The sequence below is a fragment of the Telopea speciosissima genome, chromosome 5, assembly GCF_018873765.1.
Source record: "Telopea speciosissima isolate NSW1024214 ecotype Mountain lineage chromosome 5, Tspe_v1, whole genome shotgun sequence".
Classification (NCBI taxonomy): domain Eukaryota; kingdom Viridiplantae; phylum Streptophyta; class Magnoliopsida; order Proteales; family Proteaceae; genus Telopea; species Telopea speciosissima.
This window is the reverse complement of record NC_057920.1, coordinates 21,946,411-21,961,316: the sequence shown is the minus strand read 5'-3', so window position 1 is coordinate 21,961,316 and position 14,906 is coordinate 21,946,411.

Genomic DNA, 14,906 nt, shown 5'->3' with positions numbered 1-14,906 from the left:
ATCATTTGGTTTTGATCAAAACATGGATGAACCATGCGTTTACAAGAAGATCAGTGGGAGGGCAGTATGTTTTCTTGTTTTATACGTAGATGACATATTGTTGATTGGTAACGATGTAGGATTCCTTTCATCAAGAAAAAAGTGGTTATCCACAACGTTTTTATGAAAGACCTTGGTGAAGCTAGCTATATCCTTGGGATCAAACTCGTAAGAGATCGCCGAGAAAAGGATGCTAGGCTTGTCACAGCTACCTATATAGATAAAGTCCTGGCCAGATTTAGTATGGAGAACTCCAAGAGGGAAAGTGTTCCCTTGGACATGGAGTCGGTCTTTCCAGATCTCAATGTCCTCAGTCTCAGACAGACATTGAAGAGATGAAGAGGATTCCCTATACCTCAACAGTAGGGAGTCTTATGTACGCCATGTTGTGTACGAGGCCGGATATTTGCTATGCAGTAGGCATGGTAAGTCGTTATCAATCTAACCCTGGACGCGAGCGTTGGAGTGCTGTCAAGAATATCCTCAAGTACTTGAGAAGGACTAAGGAATATTTCTTGGTTTTTGGATCTGATCAGTTGTCAGTATTGGGATACACAGATTTGGATTTCCAAACTGACAAGGATGACAGAAAATCCACGTCCGGGATGGTATATCTAATGGGTGGAGGTGCCATTGTGTGGCGGAGTGCGAAACAAAAGTCTACAGCCGATTCTACTACCGAAGCAGAATACCTTGCAGCTTTTGATGCAGGAAAAGAAGGTGTTTGGCTGAGGAAATTCCTATCAGATTTGGAGGTAGTCCCTGATCTTGTCAAGGGCCCTATTCCCCTGTTATGTGATAACAGAGGGGCCATTGCACAAGCTAAGGAGCCTTGGGCTCATCGAGGAACAAGCACGTGCAATAAAGTATCACCTCATCGGAGAGATTATCCAAAGGTGACGTGAGTATCTCCAAAGTGGACACAATCGAAAATGTGTCGATGCCATGACAAAGGGTTTGTCACCAGGTGTGTTTGAGAAACACATGGAGGGCATGGGTTTAAAATGTATGGGGAATTGGTTTTGATGTACAAGTGGGAGATTGTTGGACAAGTGTGTGTCCATCAAATCCGGTTCGGTCCGGTTCAACCCGGTTCACCTTTGTATTGAACATTTATACATTTTAGTTTAATATTGTCACATGCGATATAAACTTTTTGAGCATTATGTGTCCGTAAGTTATACTTAAAATGGTAGTCACGACTAGGGTTTGGGCTGGGCACCCGTATCATATGGTCGTCGCATTGGGTATGCCTAGACATGTGATGTCAGGGTACGAATGCGAGTGCTCACATATTTGATGTGTGCATTGGCGAAGAATCTACTTTGTCGATTCCCTCATGTATTACTACCAGATGTAGGAAGGGATAAACATGTGTCACCGACACCCTGTACCTGAGGGAACCCTGTCATTGCAAAGTGTGATCGCATTCTTTGGTTCATCAATGACTGCGACTCAAGCGAGTCAAAGCCAGTGTTCTGGGAATGCGTGAACACTTTGTGAGTGAAGGAGTTATCCAACACGGTCACCACTGCCCGATTGGGGAACACCAAGATAGAGACTGTCTGTGCATGGTCGGATCAGAATTTGGATCTAGTACTGTTTTGGAAATGGTTTTGCAAAGTTTATTTTACATAAAATGATGCATTATTTATAGTTATTTCAATTAAAGTGTTTTATCGAGTTTTGTGGGACCCGATCGGATGCACAGACGCTCTTATATGGACATGTACTATGGATTGGGGTTTGGCAGTACATGTGTACATGCCCTAGATTCCATAATGATGGTGTTGATTAGTGGGGGGGGTTGTTTATGATAAATTGTTATCATATAGGGAGTTATTTGGAATTTGCTAATTTAATTTGCTCTTTATTTAATTAATGGATTTGGTGCTAATTGTAATTATCCATTAATAATTAAATAAAGAATCTAATTAATACTTTTCCTATTAGATTCTGCTTCTTCACCTGTGTAGCACTTTGAGTTTAAACAGAACTGCCAGACTGAGAGAGAGAGAGTCAGACTCTCACTAGGGCTCTATTAAATCTATCTAGGATTTAATTAAATCCTATTATTATAAATAGGGGACCAAAAAACGCAGAGGAGGAAGCTCTCCACATTTTTGGAGCTGACACTCTCTCTCCTACGTTTTTGATTTCTCTCTCTCCCTCTTGTGAGCTCTCTTCTTCTTCTTGCTTCTCTCACCTGTGTTTGAGAGTTAGGGTTTGTGAAACCCTAGATCTGTGCTGAGGAGTTTGAGGGCATCTCGGACTAGCGTGTAGAACCTTGGTAGCACCATTGGAGGTTCAGATCTGTTTGCTTGGAGCGCTCGCTGGAGGAAGAACCACTGTCTATTGGAGGAGCAACACTTGAGGCTCACCAGGTTAGCAGTTCTTCATTAATTCCTTCAGTTTATTGATTATTAATATTTATGGGATGCGAAAGAAACTCGAATCGACCTTTTCCGCTGCGCATTCGAGTTAGGGATGGATCCCCCTTGCCATGTGATGGACTAGGGATGAGTTTCTTCGTCCCTACTGTAATAATAAATTTTATGGGACACATGAGGGAAGGAGAAACCCTAATAGGGATGCACCAGGGTTCCCATGGGCGACCATGGGAAGCCCTAAAAATTAAAATGGGGCACCCATGGGACACCATGGGCTAACCCAGGGCGTGCAAAACCCTAAGAATAAATATCTTGGTCTCCCTAGGGAACCATGGTTTGATCCTTAGACCGTTGTTTGGCCAACATAAAATCCTTCACTGAATTTACAGAAAACAGAAAGACATCCACCAATCACTCCAATATCTTGGTCAAAACAACCATTTTCAGAATCAGGAGGTTGCGGTAACTCTCTAAACACCTCATGTACTAGATCAAAACAAAAGATCGAACACAATAAAGAATCTAAACCCTTCTTCTTCTTCGATACAATCCAATGAATAGCAGCATTGACAATTGGTTGCTGTGATTCATGAGAGAGGCATGGGACTGGGATATCTCTAATTTTTCTCCAGTTCCATATTCATAATAAGGTACAGGCATAACAACTTTGTAATCTTTACTGATGGGATCAAATCCAAATCCAACACTTGTGGCAACGAAATGAATTATTTCACGAGGAGCATTTGGAAGATTCTTGAGTTCTCGAGTGGTTGGATTCAAAAGGTATATGGGGTCTTTGTAATGACTCTTAAGAAGCGGTGGTGACAATTGAAAACATAACAACCCATTACACGAACCCAAGATTGAGATTTTATACTGGGAATTCTCCAATTTGTTAAACAAGAAAGGCAAATCAAGTTTTTTGCTTGATTCGTTCTCTATTGTGTAAAAGGTTGTTCCATTAGTTAAGATGAGAGAAGGGTTTTTCTCTGTTAATTGATTGTTGTAAAGAGTGATGAAGAAAGAATCCCTAAATAAAGATAACCAATCTTTGGATACGCACCTGAATCGAACCAGAGACTTCACGGGTAGCCTTAAGAAGATATCCTTGATTATATCGACTGGGAGGTTCGGTATCTCAACCATTCTTTATCTTCTTCTACTTCCTTGGTTGTTGCATTCAAGAGAGATTTTTTCTAGGGTTTTTGTTGTGTTTGGAAGATAATGTGGATTCAAGTTATTTGAAGTAGCGGGAGTCTTGCTTGGCGGTGTTGCGCTACAAGATTCATAAATAAATACTGGGTTTTCTTACGCTAGCTGCTAGGGCTCCCATGTCTCTTTCTCTCCTCCTAAGTGAAAAGACATCTCAGCCCCTTGTTTTGAGGAAGAGAAAGATAGATACATGGGACTATGGGAGTGTGTATCCAGATCGTCTATGGTCTGCCTGCCCGTAACGGCCATAGCAGTGCACTAATGAGGTCAGGCGCAATAACCGCCTTACCCCCGCTCGGGCAAGGCTCTTGGGGGCATTACACCCTGCTGACCAACATAATACTATGCCTACAACCATATGATGATGACCGCCACTGTCAAACCTTGTTGCCAACAATGACAACACTGCCTCGAACACTAACAGGGCATTATCCTGTCGGCATCAGTGAGACGATATGACACAACTTCTATATATATCCTCAATGGAAGACCATGGATTTGATCTACCAGATTAGATTAATCTATATCATACATGTATTACAGTTAAAAAGAGATAATAACAACTCTCACATCATATATGGATAGCAATATGCCGTTAGCAACAATTAAAGTGATTATGGGATGGCAACAATTTTAAATTGAAGCGATAATTAAACCCTCCCATAAAAAATCAAAATAGATCTAATAACTTTCTATGAATCATGGGTGCATCATCATGCCAGGATGTTCCAGATGCCATGCCTCGTCCATCTCCTCTTCCCGATCAAGTCTTCAAAGTTGGTGATTTGCATCTCCATAAGCTTTGAGCACCACATGTGAATCAACATCAACATGTCCTGGGAGTCCTAACTCCGCTAAAAGTACAATTGAAACCTAGGAAAAAATTCTATACACTTTTCTTTCCATAATAAAGAAATCTCACATGAAGAAACCAACCAACCATTTGGGTTGCCCATGGGATGGAGTATATTTGTTTATAAATAAGAAAGAGGGAGAGAGAGAGAGAGAAGCATCACATCCACCCATAATCCCATAAAAAAACCAATACATCACATGCATAAACACGCCATCAATTTTATTAGAAAGCCAATCACATAATCCATACAACATTATTCATGGGTACTACCATGCAAGAAAATAAAACATATGAAAATTGAATCACAAGGGGGCCGTGAACAGCACCCACGGGTTGTGCCCGGCCTGCGTAGGGTAGACCGCACTCGTGTGTGGTGTTGGTCGTGGCCTGCTGGCTGCATACCACGTACAAGCTGCGGGTGTGGCCATGGGCAGGGGGCAAGGGGCAGGGCGTGCAAGGGTGGCTAGCAGTGTGCACTCCACCCCCACATCTCATGTTCCAAAAAAATATTTTCTTCTTCCCTTGCATTGGGTACAATATTTCAAAATTTGGAAAAACTAGGTTTTTCAAAAATCATGGTTAAAACTAACCAACATACATGGGCAAATTGTTACAAAGAATAACAACCTAATCATTGGAAAAATAACTACCCATGTGCAACCATCCATAAAAGAAATCTTGATTCTAAAAGAAAAACAAGAAACCATAACAACATTCAAGAAAGAATCTTAACAAATTGCATCTCATACATAATTATTGCATCAAAATATTAATTATATGATATCCATGGGTAAGAAAGGTGGCTCTGATACTATACTTTTGGCAAATTACAATCCATGGGATCATCATCTTGGGTTCACAAGCATCTGAATCTCTGGGTCAGCTCATGGTCTCCCATGGTAACCCTAAAGCAATCTCATGGTTGCCCATGGGAACCCTAGTGAATCCCTATTAGGGTTTGGTAAAAAAAAATTGTTAACAAACTCGCTCTTTTCTTGTCACATATAATTATGGGATCCACAAGAATAGAGCAAGTCATCTCTTTTCCATCCCATGCAAAGAGGGATCCATCTCATACCCGAATGCGTAGTGGAAAATAGATCGATTTGAATTTCTTTCACATTCCATGATTATCAAATAATTAAAAAACATTTAACGTAAATATAAACATCAAGATCTGCTAACCTATTGAGCCTCAAGTGTTTCTCCTCCTCCAGATAATGGTTCTTCCCTTAACGAGCCGATCAACCAAGCTCTAATCTGGATCTCCTTGATGCAGTAGAAGATCCTAAGCCAAACCAGAATTTCTTCTCCAAAATCTAGATCTAATAAAAAATTCCAAGGTTTCCAAAACCCTAACCGATCTCACAACTCCAGAGAGCAAGAGAACAAATGAGAAGAGTGAGAGAGAGAGAGAGAGAGAGAGACGAGAAGAGAAGAGAGAGTGCTAGGGGACAGGTTTTTCAGAGGGGGCGGTAGAAAAATTCTTCTAAGGCTGGATTAGAATCTGCACCCCCTGGTGTGTTTAAATAAGTGAGGCTCTAAAGAGCCTCCTCATTCCCAGTGAGAGTCTGACAAGTTTAACTTAAAACCCTAATGGGCTTATGTGATGGGCTTCTAATTAGTGAAGAAGTAGAATCTAAAAGGGAAGAATTATAATTAATTAATTTAAACATTAATGAGCATTTAATTAATTAGCATCAAGCCATACTAGTTTAAATAAATTAATTACTAATTAGTAAATCCTAGAAATACACCTACATATCAATTTATGCACTAACCCTCCACTAAACAACATCATCGTCATAGAATCTAGGGCATGTACACTCGTATCGCTAAACCCCATTCCATGGAACATGTTCGTATTGGAGCATCTGTGTATGTGATCGGAATCCGCAAAACACGATTAAACTCTTTAATCAAATACATAATTATAATTATCATTTTGTGTGAAAATATGTTTTGTAAAAACCATTTAACAAAATGGTATAGGATCTTGATTCAAATCCGACCATCCACAGACTAATTCCCTTTAATGTTCCTCAATCGAGCAGCGGAGACCATGTTGAGTGACTCTTTTACTCACATAATATTTACGCATTCCCAGAACACCAGCTTTAGTTCTCTTGAATCGAGCAGTGGAGACCATGTTGAGTGACTCTTTTACTCACATAATATTTACGCATTCCCAGAACACCAACTTTAGTTCTCTTGAACCGTAATCTTTGGTGAACCAAAGAATAAGCTCACATCATGCAGTTATAAGGCCCTCTCAGGTACTGGGTCTCGATGACACATGTCTATCCCAAATCTACATCTGGTAATAATACATGAGGGAATCTACAAAATAAGATTCTTCGCCAATACACACATCAACATATGCGTACTCGCATTCGTACCCCAACATCAAACCTGTCTAGGCATACCCAATGCGACTACCATGTGATAAGGGCTGCCCAACCCAAACCCTAGTCGTGACCATGGAAGAACAACTCAATCGAAACTTGTCGAAATCACCGAGTTAACTCGATTTCGTAGGTTTCCGAGACGAGTTGAAGGATGATTTTAAAAAATCCAGGATTTCGATCAAATTTTGATGGTTTCAACTAGTTTTGACGAGATGTTGGTAATTTTGCAAGTTTCGACACTTATGCCCATCGAAACTTGAGGAAACCTGGCTCGAAACCAGTATAGATACTTAAGTATATCAGTAACTGGCCAGAAACTAGGACAAACAGTTATTTATGCCTAACATCATTTAAGTAAATGTTTTTGTATTTATATTTCATTTACTTAAGGCTCTCTTTGGCATAGTTTATATTTATATTTATGACCTATTTATGAATAATCAATTAAGATAACAGGTTATGCGCTATAAACAATAATCATTTGGATACTATTAGACATAATAGATTATATAATGAAAAATATGTTTGGTATGCTTAAGAGAAGAATATATTATATATTAGGGTAAATTACATGTCACCCCTGGTTTTCAAATGAAACTCAGATCGCCCCCTGGTTTTTGAAAAAACTCAAATCACCCCCTCTACAGTAACGATGTTAGTCTGCTGTTAGTTATTGGTGTGAAATGACTATTTTACCCTTGTACTAAAACATTACAATTAAATTTATAAGGGTAAATTACACATCACCCCTTAGTTTTTTAAAATCTCAAATCACCCCCTCTACAGTAACGGTGTTAGTCTGCTGTTAGTTATTGGTGTGAAAGGACTATTTTACCCTTGTACTAAAACATTATAATTAAATTTACAATACTACCCTTCAAAATCTATGTTTGGATGTCAAGGGTAGTTTAGGAATTTAAATTTATTTAATTGGCTAACATCATCACTTAACAGCATAAAACTAACGGTGGGGACTAATTTGTCATATTGGGGTCTAAACCAGGGGGTGATTTGAGTTTTTTCAAAACTAGGGGGTGATTTGAGTTTCATTTGAAAACCAGGGGGTAACGTGTAATTTACCCAATTTATAATACTACCCTTCCTTCATCTTCAACATTGGTCAAGGGTAGTTTAGGGATTTAAATTTATTTTATTGGCTAACATCATCACTTAACAACATAAAACTAACGATAGGGACTAATTTGTCATATTGGGGTCTAAACCAGGGGGTTATTTGAGTTTTTTGAGAAACCAGGGGTGATCTAAGTTTTATTTGAAAACCAGGGGGTGACGTGTAATTTATACCCTATATATTATATTTATTCATAAGATATATATATTATATGATATATAATAATAAATATTATATTATTTTATATTATATATAATATGATATATGTTAAGAGAGAGGGTGCGGTGGCATGGTTTGAGGTATCCGTATCACCTGTATTGGGTAATACGTGACAGTTTTACTAGTTTTCGATCTCGATACTGTACGGTGACACGGTACGAACAAGGGGTAAAATAGTAAAAAAAAAAACTATTTTTTAAGGGAAACCACAGGTAAATTTGTCTGATACTGCCGATCCATGCCGATACCGTATCAGTATTGTATCGATTTTGCAAGTAACTGATACCTGATCTGATATTGTGCACTAAAACCATGGGGTGGGGGTTGGAGAGAGAGAGAGAGAGCAAACAAGAGGTTTTGTTCTAATTTTTGTTAATTTTACTATTTTACCCTCCAGTTAAATAGCAATTCTGCACATGGTCATTAATGGTGCCGCATAAACAAACATTAACAATTTACGGTGATAAATCATAAATAACTCTCGAGCTGTTTATAAATTTATGCTTATATTGATTTATTTTAATGAGAAATAGGGGTCATAAATCATACCAAAGACATCTATTTATGTTTATGTGTCAGATAAACATAAATTTAAACTATACCAAAGAGAGCCTAAGATATTATTCATAAATAAGCAAATACCCCCTATTTAAATCCAATAAAATTAGTTAAAAAAATCAACCCCCTAGTTAAAGAACAAAAACTGAATTTTCGCCGGTAAGTGCAATTTTCAACTTTATTATGCTAGGGTTTATCTCAAATCTAAAAATTTCATAAATCTTAATATGGTAAAACATTGCTAAAAACCAAAGGTGCAATAAAATATTCATTTGTTTTGATATCCAAAAAAATATTTTCATTTAGAGCGATTTTGACAGCATTTGCGCACACCAAATTAAGTTTGACCGGTGCATAACTCCTTCAATATAAATCAGATTTAAGCAATCTTGAACTTGTTGGAAAGCTATCAAAACAAAGCTTTCTAACAAATCCAAGATTGCTTCAATCTAATTTATATTGAATAAGTTATGTTCCGGTCAAACCTTATTCGATATCATGTCCAAGAACAGTATACAGTATCAAACTTGGATCAAAATCACAAGTAATAGTTTTAGTGTTCTCTATGTGAAACTAATGCATGGATTGGGTTTAAAATGTCAAAAATAGGCAACACAACAAGAATCAGGGCAAAAAAATAACTTCTGGAACTTGAAACCAAGGTTCGAGTTAGCTTGGAGAAAGTCCTAGGTTTCGACCGAGATATGGTCAAAACCGAGACAAACTTAATTTCTGGTTGGTCGAAACCTAGTCGAAACCCGAGTTTTAGAACATTGGTCGTGACTACCAATTTAAAGTAATACTTATGGCCATACATTGCTCAAAAGTTTATATCACATGTGATCATATCAAACAAAAATGTATGAAATGTTTAATACATAATAAATTGGGTCGAACCGGATTGAACCGGATTTGATGGACACACATATCCAACACATGCTCCTATTCATGATGAATGCGCATGCGTGGGGGTATAATCTGTGTCCATATTACGGTCATACAAACACACATGATAGTGATCAACATCCCAATATGCATCATAACAGTTCATACATTCCCACTTCATACTCACTATTCAACTATCAAGCATAACTTACAATATTAAAGATGATGTGCAATTTACACATGATGCATAAGCATATAGATGCAACATTCAATAAAATAAAAATTCAGAAACATTCATAAAAGAAACCAGACTTCCCACTCACCTAACTTTGCAAAGTCAGTGAACAATCTTGGAATCAAACCCAATAAGAAAACCCGTATAGGTCTCGTCGATCAAGTTATCTCTAATGAAATATGAGTGTAAGTATAGCGTTGTTAGTGTAAGGTTGAACCCCAAGTACCCAAACAAAATCAACACAAACAGAGTCTGTAGGGGTCATCGGATGGTCTAACTGGTTGATGTCCCATCAATCGTTCTGATCGACCGGTGGTCGATGCACAGCTCAGATTTGAAGTTCTGATTCACCCAAGTTTATTCAAGAATCAGAACTTCGAGGAATAGCAGAGGGGAAATCAAATACATGTTATGAATAGTTGATTCTAACCTAATCCCCACTGATTAATAAGATCTAACATCTAATTAGACAAGTTAACCAAAAATCTGGGTTTATGAGGTGTTTGTACAATAAATCCCATAGATCCTAAATTAGACGCATATGGATTAGGTTCATTTGGTGTAAGATTCACAAAGGAAGAAGCACATTGAGTTTTCTGGCTCTACATGCAGGGATTCAACTAACGATAGCTAAGTTCCTACACTTTAGGTCTTGAAATACAGCAAAAGAAAGAGTTAAACTGGAGTTTAGAGTTCTTGCCAAGCACTGATGATAGCCGGTAGCAATTGATGGCAGCATGAACCTTCACTTCAGCTCTCCAGATCACCTCCTTTCTCTTCTACCTTCTTGTCCACAACTCAATTTCTAAATTAGGATAGAAATGAAATGAAATTTGAGTCCAAGCTTCTATTTATAACCTTTAGTCACTGAGGCCGGCATGTTTGTCTTTACAACTTTAAAATATAAATCGCATTAACTCTGCTCATCAGGCTAGGTGACCCACCTTCACCACTCTATAAGGTGTACAAAATAGGTAATCACTTAACAATGTTCTTCTCACGGACTGGTACAGTTGATAGAATATTTAAATATTAGGAGAGATTGTTGTCATTAGTCAATATGTAAGGGAGGGAGGTGTCATTCAAGCAAAGTACAAGGGAGGGGAGTGTACTTTTCTCTTAATTTTATAACTGGTGATGTGTCTGTGTATGTGTCTCGGCGCAGGTACACGCCCACACACAGTTTCCTTTTCCCATATTTTGTGTGATTTAAAATGAATCTATGTATATTCCTGCCCCCAAAAAAAGAATCTAGGACTAATAAAAATAAGTTAAAAAATTCGTATTAAAAAAATAGAATATTCTTTTATAATTGAGAACTGGGATCTGGGAAGAATTTCAAGTCTACTCCGTTGATTCTTCAGTGATGTTTCTTTCTAACCTAATCTAATCCATCAGTTAATCCTTAGTAGTCATGGCCGACTCCAAATCATCGATGCTCCTTGTATAGCCTTAAATCTGATATACTCCGTTTCAAGGATTTAAACGGAAGCTTAGGTTTCGACTGGGCTAATTGATAACTGGGCCAGCACAAACCAGTTTGAAATCACCCCATGCTTTATATGTTTACTTGCACATTATTCTACAGGATATCTTTTTATATAACGGGAAAAAGATTCCCCATGCCATTGTGGGGATCATAGTTTGAGGTATCGGGACGATTCATACCAATTTTGTAAGTAATTGATCTTGATACTGTGCCGATATTATATCGGTGACACAGTATGGACAAAGGGTAAAATGATCAAAACCCCATTTTTAAAGAAGACTCGGATAAATCTGTCTAATATGGCCAATCCATTCCAATACCCAGGATATCGATACCGTATTAGTATTTGCAGTTGACCGATACTCTATGCGAAACCATGCACTAAAACCATGGTAGGGGTGGATTCCCATGCCCCTCTCATATTCCTTTTCACTCTCTTTTTTGTGATCATGCTTTGGGTTCCCTCCTGAGAAAATTGTTTTCTGTACATATTAATGCGACTGATGTGATGGATGAGATTCTCCCACATAGATTGTGTCGGTGTCGGTATCGGTGTCGGTGTCGGTAGTCAACATCTTTATAGAATATGGGCCAAGAGTTTACTGTGGCAGCGTAGCCCCTACATGTACAGTGGGTCAATGAGAGCACGCACTGGTATCAATAGGGTCCTTTTTTTTATAAATGTATCAATAGGGCCTTCATTACCACCTTTTATGGAGGTAGGGCAATAATTTCACACCCCCCCCCCTTGTGTTTGGGTGCAGGATGTGCACTCTCCCATAGAGAATTTTCTGCCATATAATATAATATACAACCTTGCTTTATAATGCAAGGGAAAAGGTTCTCCGCGATACCTCTATCTTTGTCTCCTCATTCACATGAAATGACCCTAGCTACTATCTTCCAATGTAGGATACCGTTTTGTCACACTCGATTGGTGTGTTTCCCTATGTTGCTTGCTCTGAGAACCCTATCCCATGATGTAAATTCATATCTTACATATACAGCCTCATTTATAATGTAAAGTCTTTTGTATGGGAAAATTGCCACAGAAGCCCCATTTTGGAAGGGCTTCCTATGTGGTCAATCATTTTTGAGTCACACAAGTAGACGATGCACCAATTCCGACCATTGAATAGAAGGGATATGATCTGAACTAACCATGTATCAAATTTCAAAGCTTTGTTCAATCAAATACCTGCTATGTGTAGATATGCATCCCATGTATATATCCATGCATACCTATTACTCTGGTCACCACTGTGCACTCTCTCATAGTCCTAGATTTTTAAATCTCTATATTGTCATTTAGCAAAATCCCTTCATAAAAAGTAAAGGTAAAATTGTCCGATCAAGTCCAATATTGACTGATCCAGATCGATACGGGATCGGATCTCCATACCAATATGTCAATCTCTGAGACCCAATCCAAAGTTGGGTTGTTGTTCTACATGGGGAGTTCCGTAGATTCAGTGGTGTCAAAATCCTTCAAGCATGTATCTTCTTTGAAACAGTTAGATTAACTGTTGCTATGGCAGGGATTATTGAGAATGAGTAGAGGAGCAGAGGTGGAGCTGTTGACAGATGAGGCAGAGGGTTTGAAATTTAGATTTACGGACGGCGTGGATGTGGGGAGAGATGGAGTGATATACTTCACGAACATATCGTACAAGTATAGTTTAGAAGAATTCATGGTGGATGTCCTTGAGGGTAGACCCTACGGTAGGCTGATGAGCTTTGATCCGTCCATCAATGAGACCCGAGTGCTTGCACGCCACCTCTACCTTGCCACTGGAGTTGTCCTCTCGCCCAATCAGGATTTCTTCATCTTCTGTGAAACAGTATTGTAAGTAGTCTTTGCTTTTTTACAAGTGAATTGCAATACAATTGTAACATTATTTTTTTGTCTCTGTCTTATTCTCAAAAATTATTTATAGTTACGGATAAAAATGAATTTTCAAAATAAATTAAAATTGATTTATCAATATAATATTTTCAAAAATTGTCATTATCAATATGAAATGACACCATTACTCTTTCATTAAATAATTTTTAAGACTAAGACAAGGGATAAAAAAAAAAGTAAAATAATAATTTCATAATTCACCTACATCACCCGACTCCATCTCAACCAACTTGCATAAATCATGGGAAAAAGGAACATTGATTTTGGGTGGGGTTTTAATTTTGTAGGGGTGGGGTGGGGTGGGGATTCATGGGGCTTTTGACGTAGGACCATGTGACCATGCAATGTTCTTTTTTCCATTTAGATGTACATGAGTGTCTAAATGGCATCTCTATATATGTATTTAGAATTTAACTTCTTTTTTTAATGTCTCTTTATTTTTTGCTCTTAAAAATTTTTTAAATTAAAGGTACAAAAGGCGTTTTAAAAATAATTTGAAAGTGACATCATTACGTGATTATCAAAAGATGTTATTGTTATGTACATATTTTGAGTATACATGTGAAATAATAATATTTACTCTCATTGGAAAAAACTGTGTAATACTAAATTGGCAAAAAGATAAAATTATAAATTATTTTTTTTGTGTAAAAATTATAAATTATTTAACGCCTTGAAGGATGTGAATTAGAAATCTCTCACATATTTTATTGCATGGTATCCAATTGGGTATCGATCACCTATAAAGCCAATATGATATCGACATGGTATCAGCATTGATCAATCGCATGGAACACTTATGGCTCTGACATTCCTTAAAAAACAAGATTTTTTACTGTTTTATATTACTTGTTCATACTGTCAGGATCACACGGTATCAAGATCAGCAACTAAAAAACCGTTACGTATCGAGCACCCATACCTCAAACCATGTGTGGATGGAATATTATTAGGGTTGGGGGATACAAGAAACGAGAAAAGCATAAGGGTAAAACCTATACAGGAGAACCGTAAAACCTCTCTCTCTCTCCTGTGTTGAAAATCTCTACCACGAAAAAGAAAAATTATAACAGATTAAATCCAAGCACCTAGCCTATAACGCCGTATATTTCCTGGTTTATTACTAAAGGCAGGTTTGGGTCACAAGAACAGAGGGGGGGGGGGGATTCTCCAGCTTCTCCAGATTTTGGAGCCCAAGATTCCAAACTGCGAAATCTTATTGGATGCACTTTTTAACTTGCAAAATCTGAAGAACTGGATACTCAGAATCTGACAAGCAGAAACTAGAGAAACTCCCCCAAATGTATAAGAATTCATGTAAACAATGATATAATAAAAAATGTCGTAACCAGTGCACAATGCTCTCGCCACTGCAGGGTCTGAGGAGAGTCAAAAGGTCTATAGTCTTACCCCTGCTTTCGCATTGAGACTGTTTCCAGACCCGAACCTATGACCACTTGGTCATAATGGAGCAACCTTTACCGTTGCACCAAGGCCCGCCCTCGGAAACAATGGTATAATAAGCTATGAAATACAACCCAGAGGCCAAGATTGATTTACTTAATGAGCTTATCTTA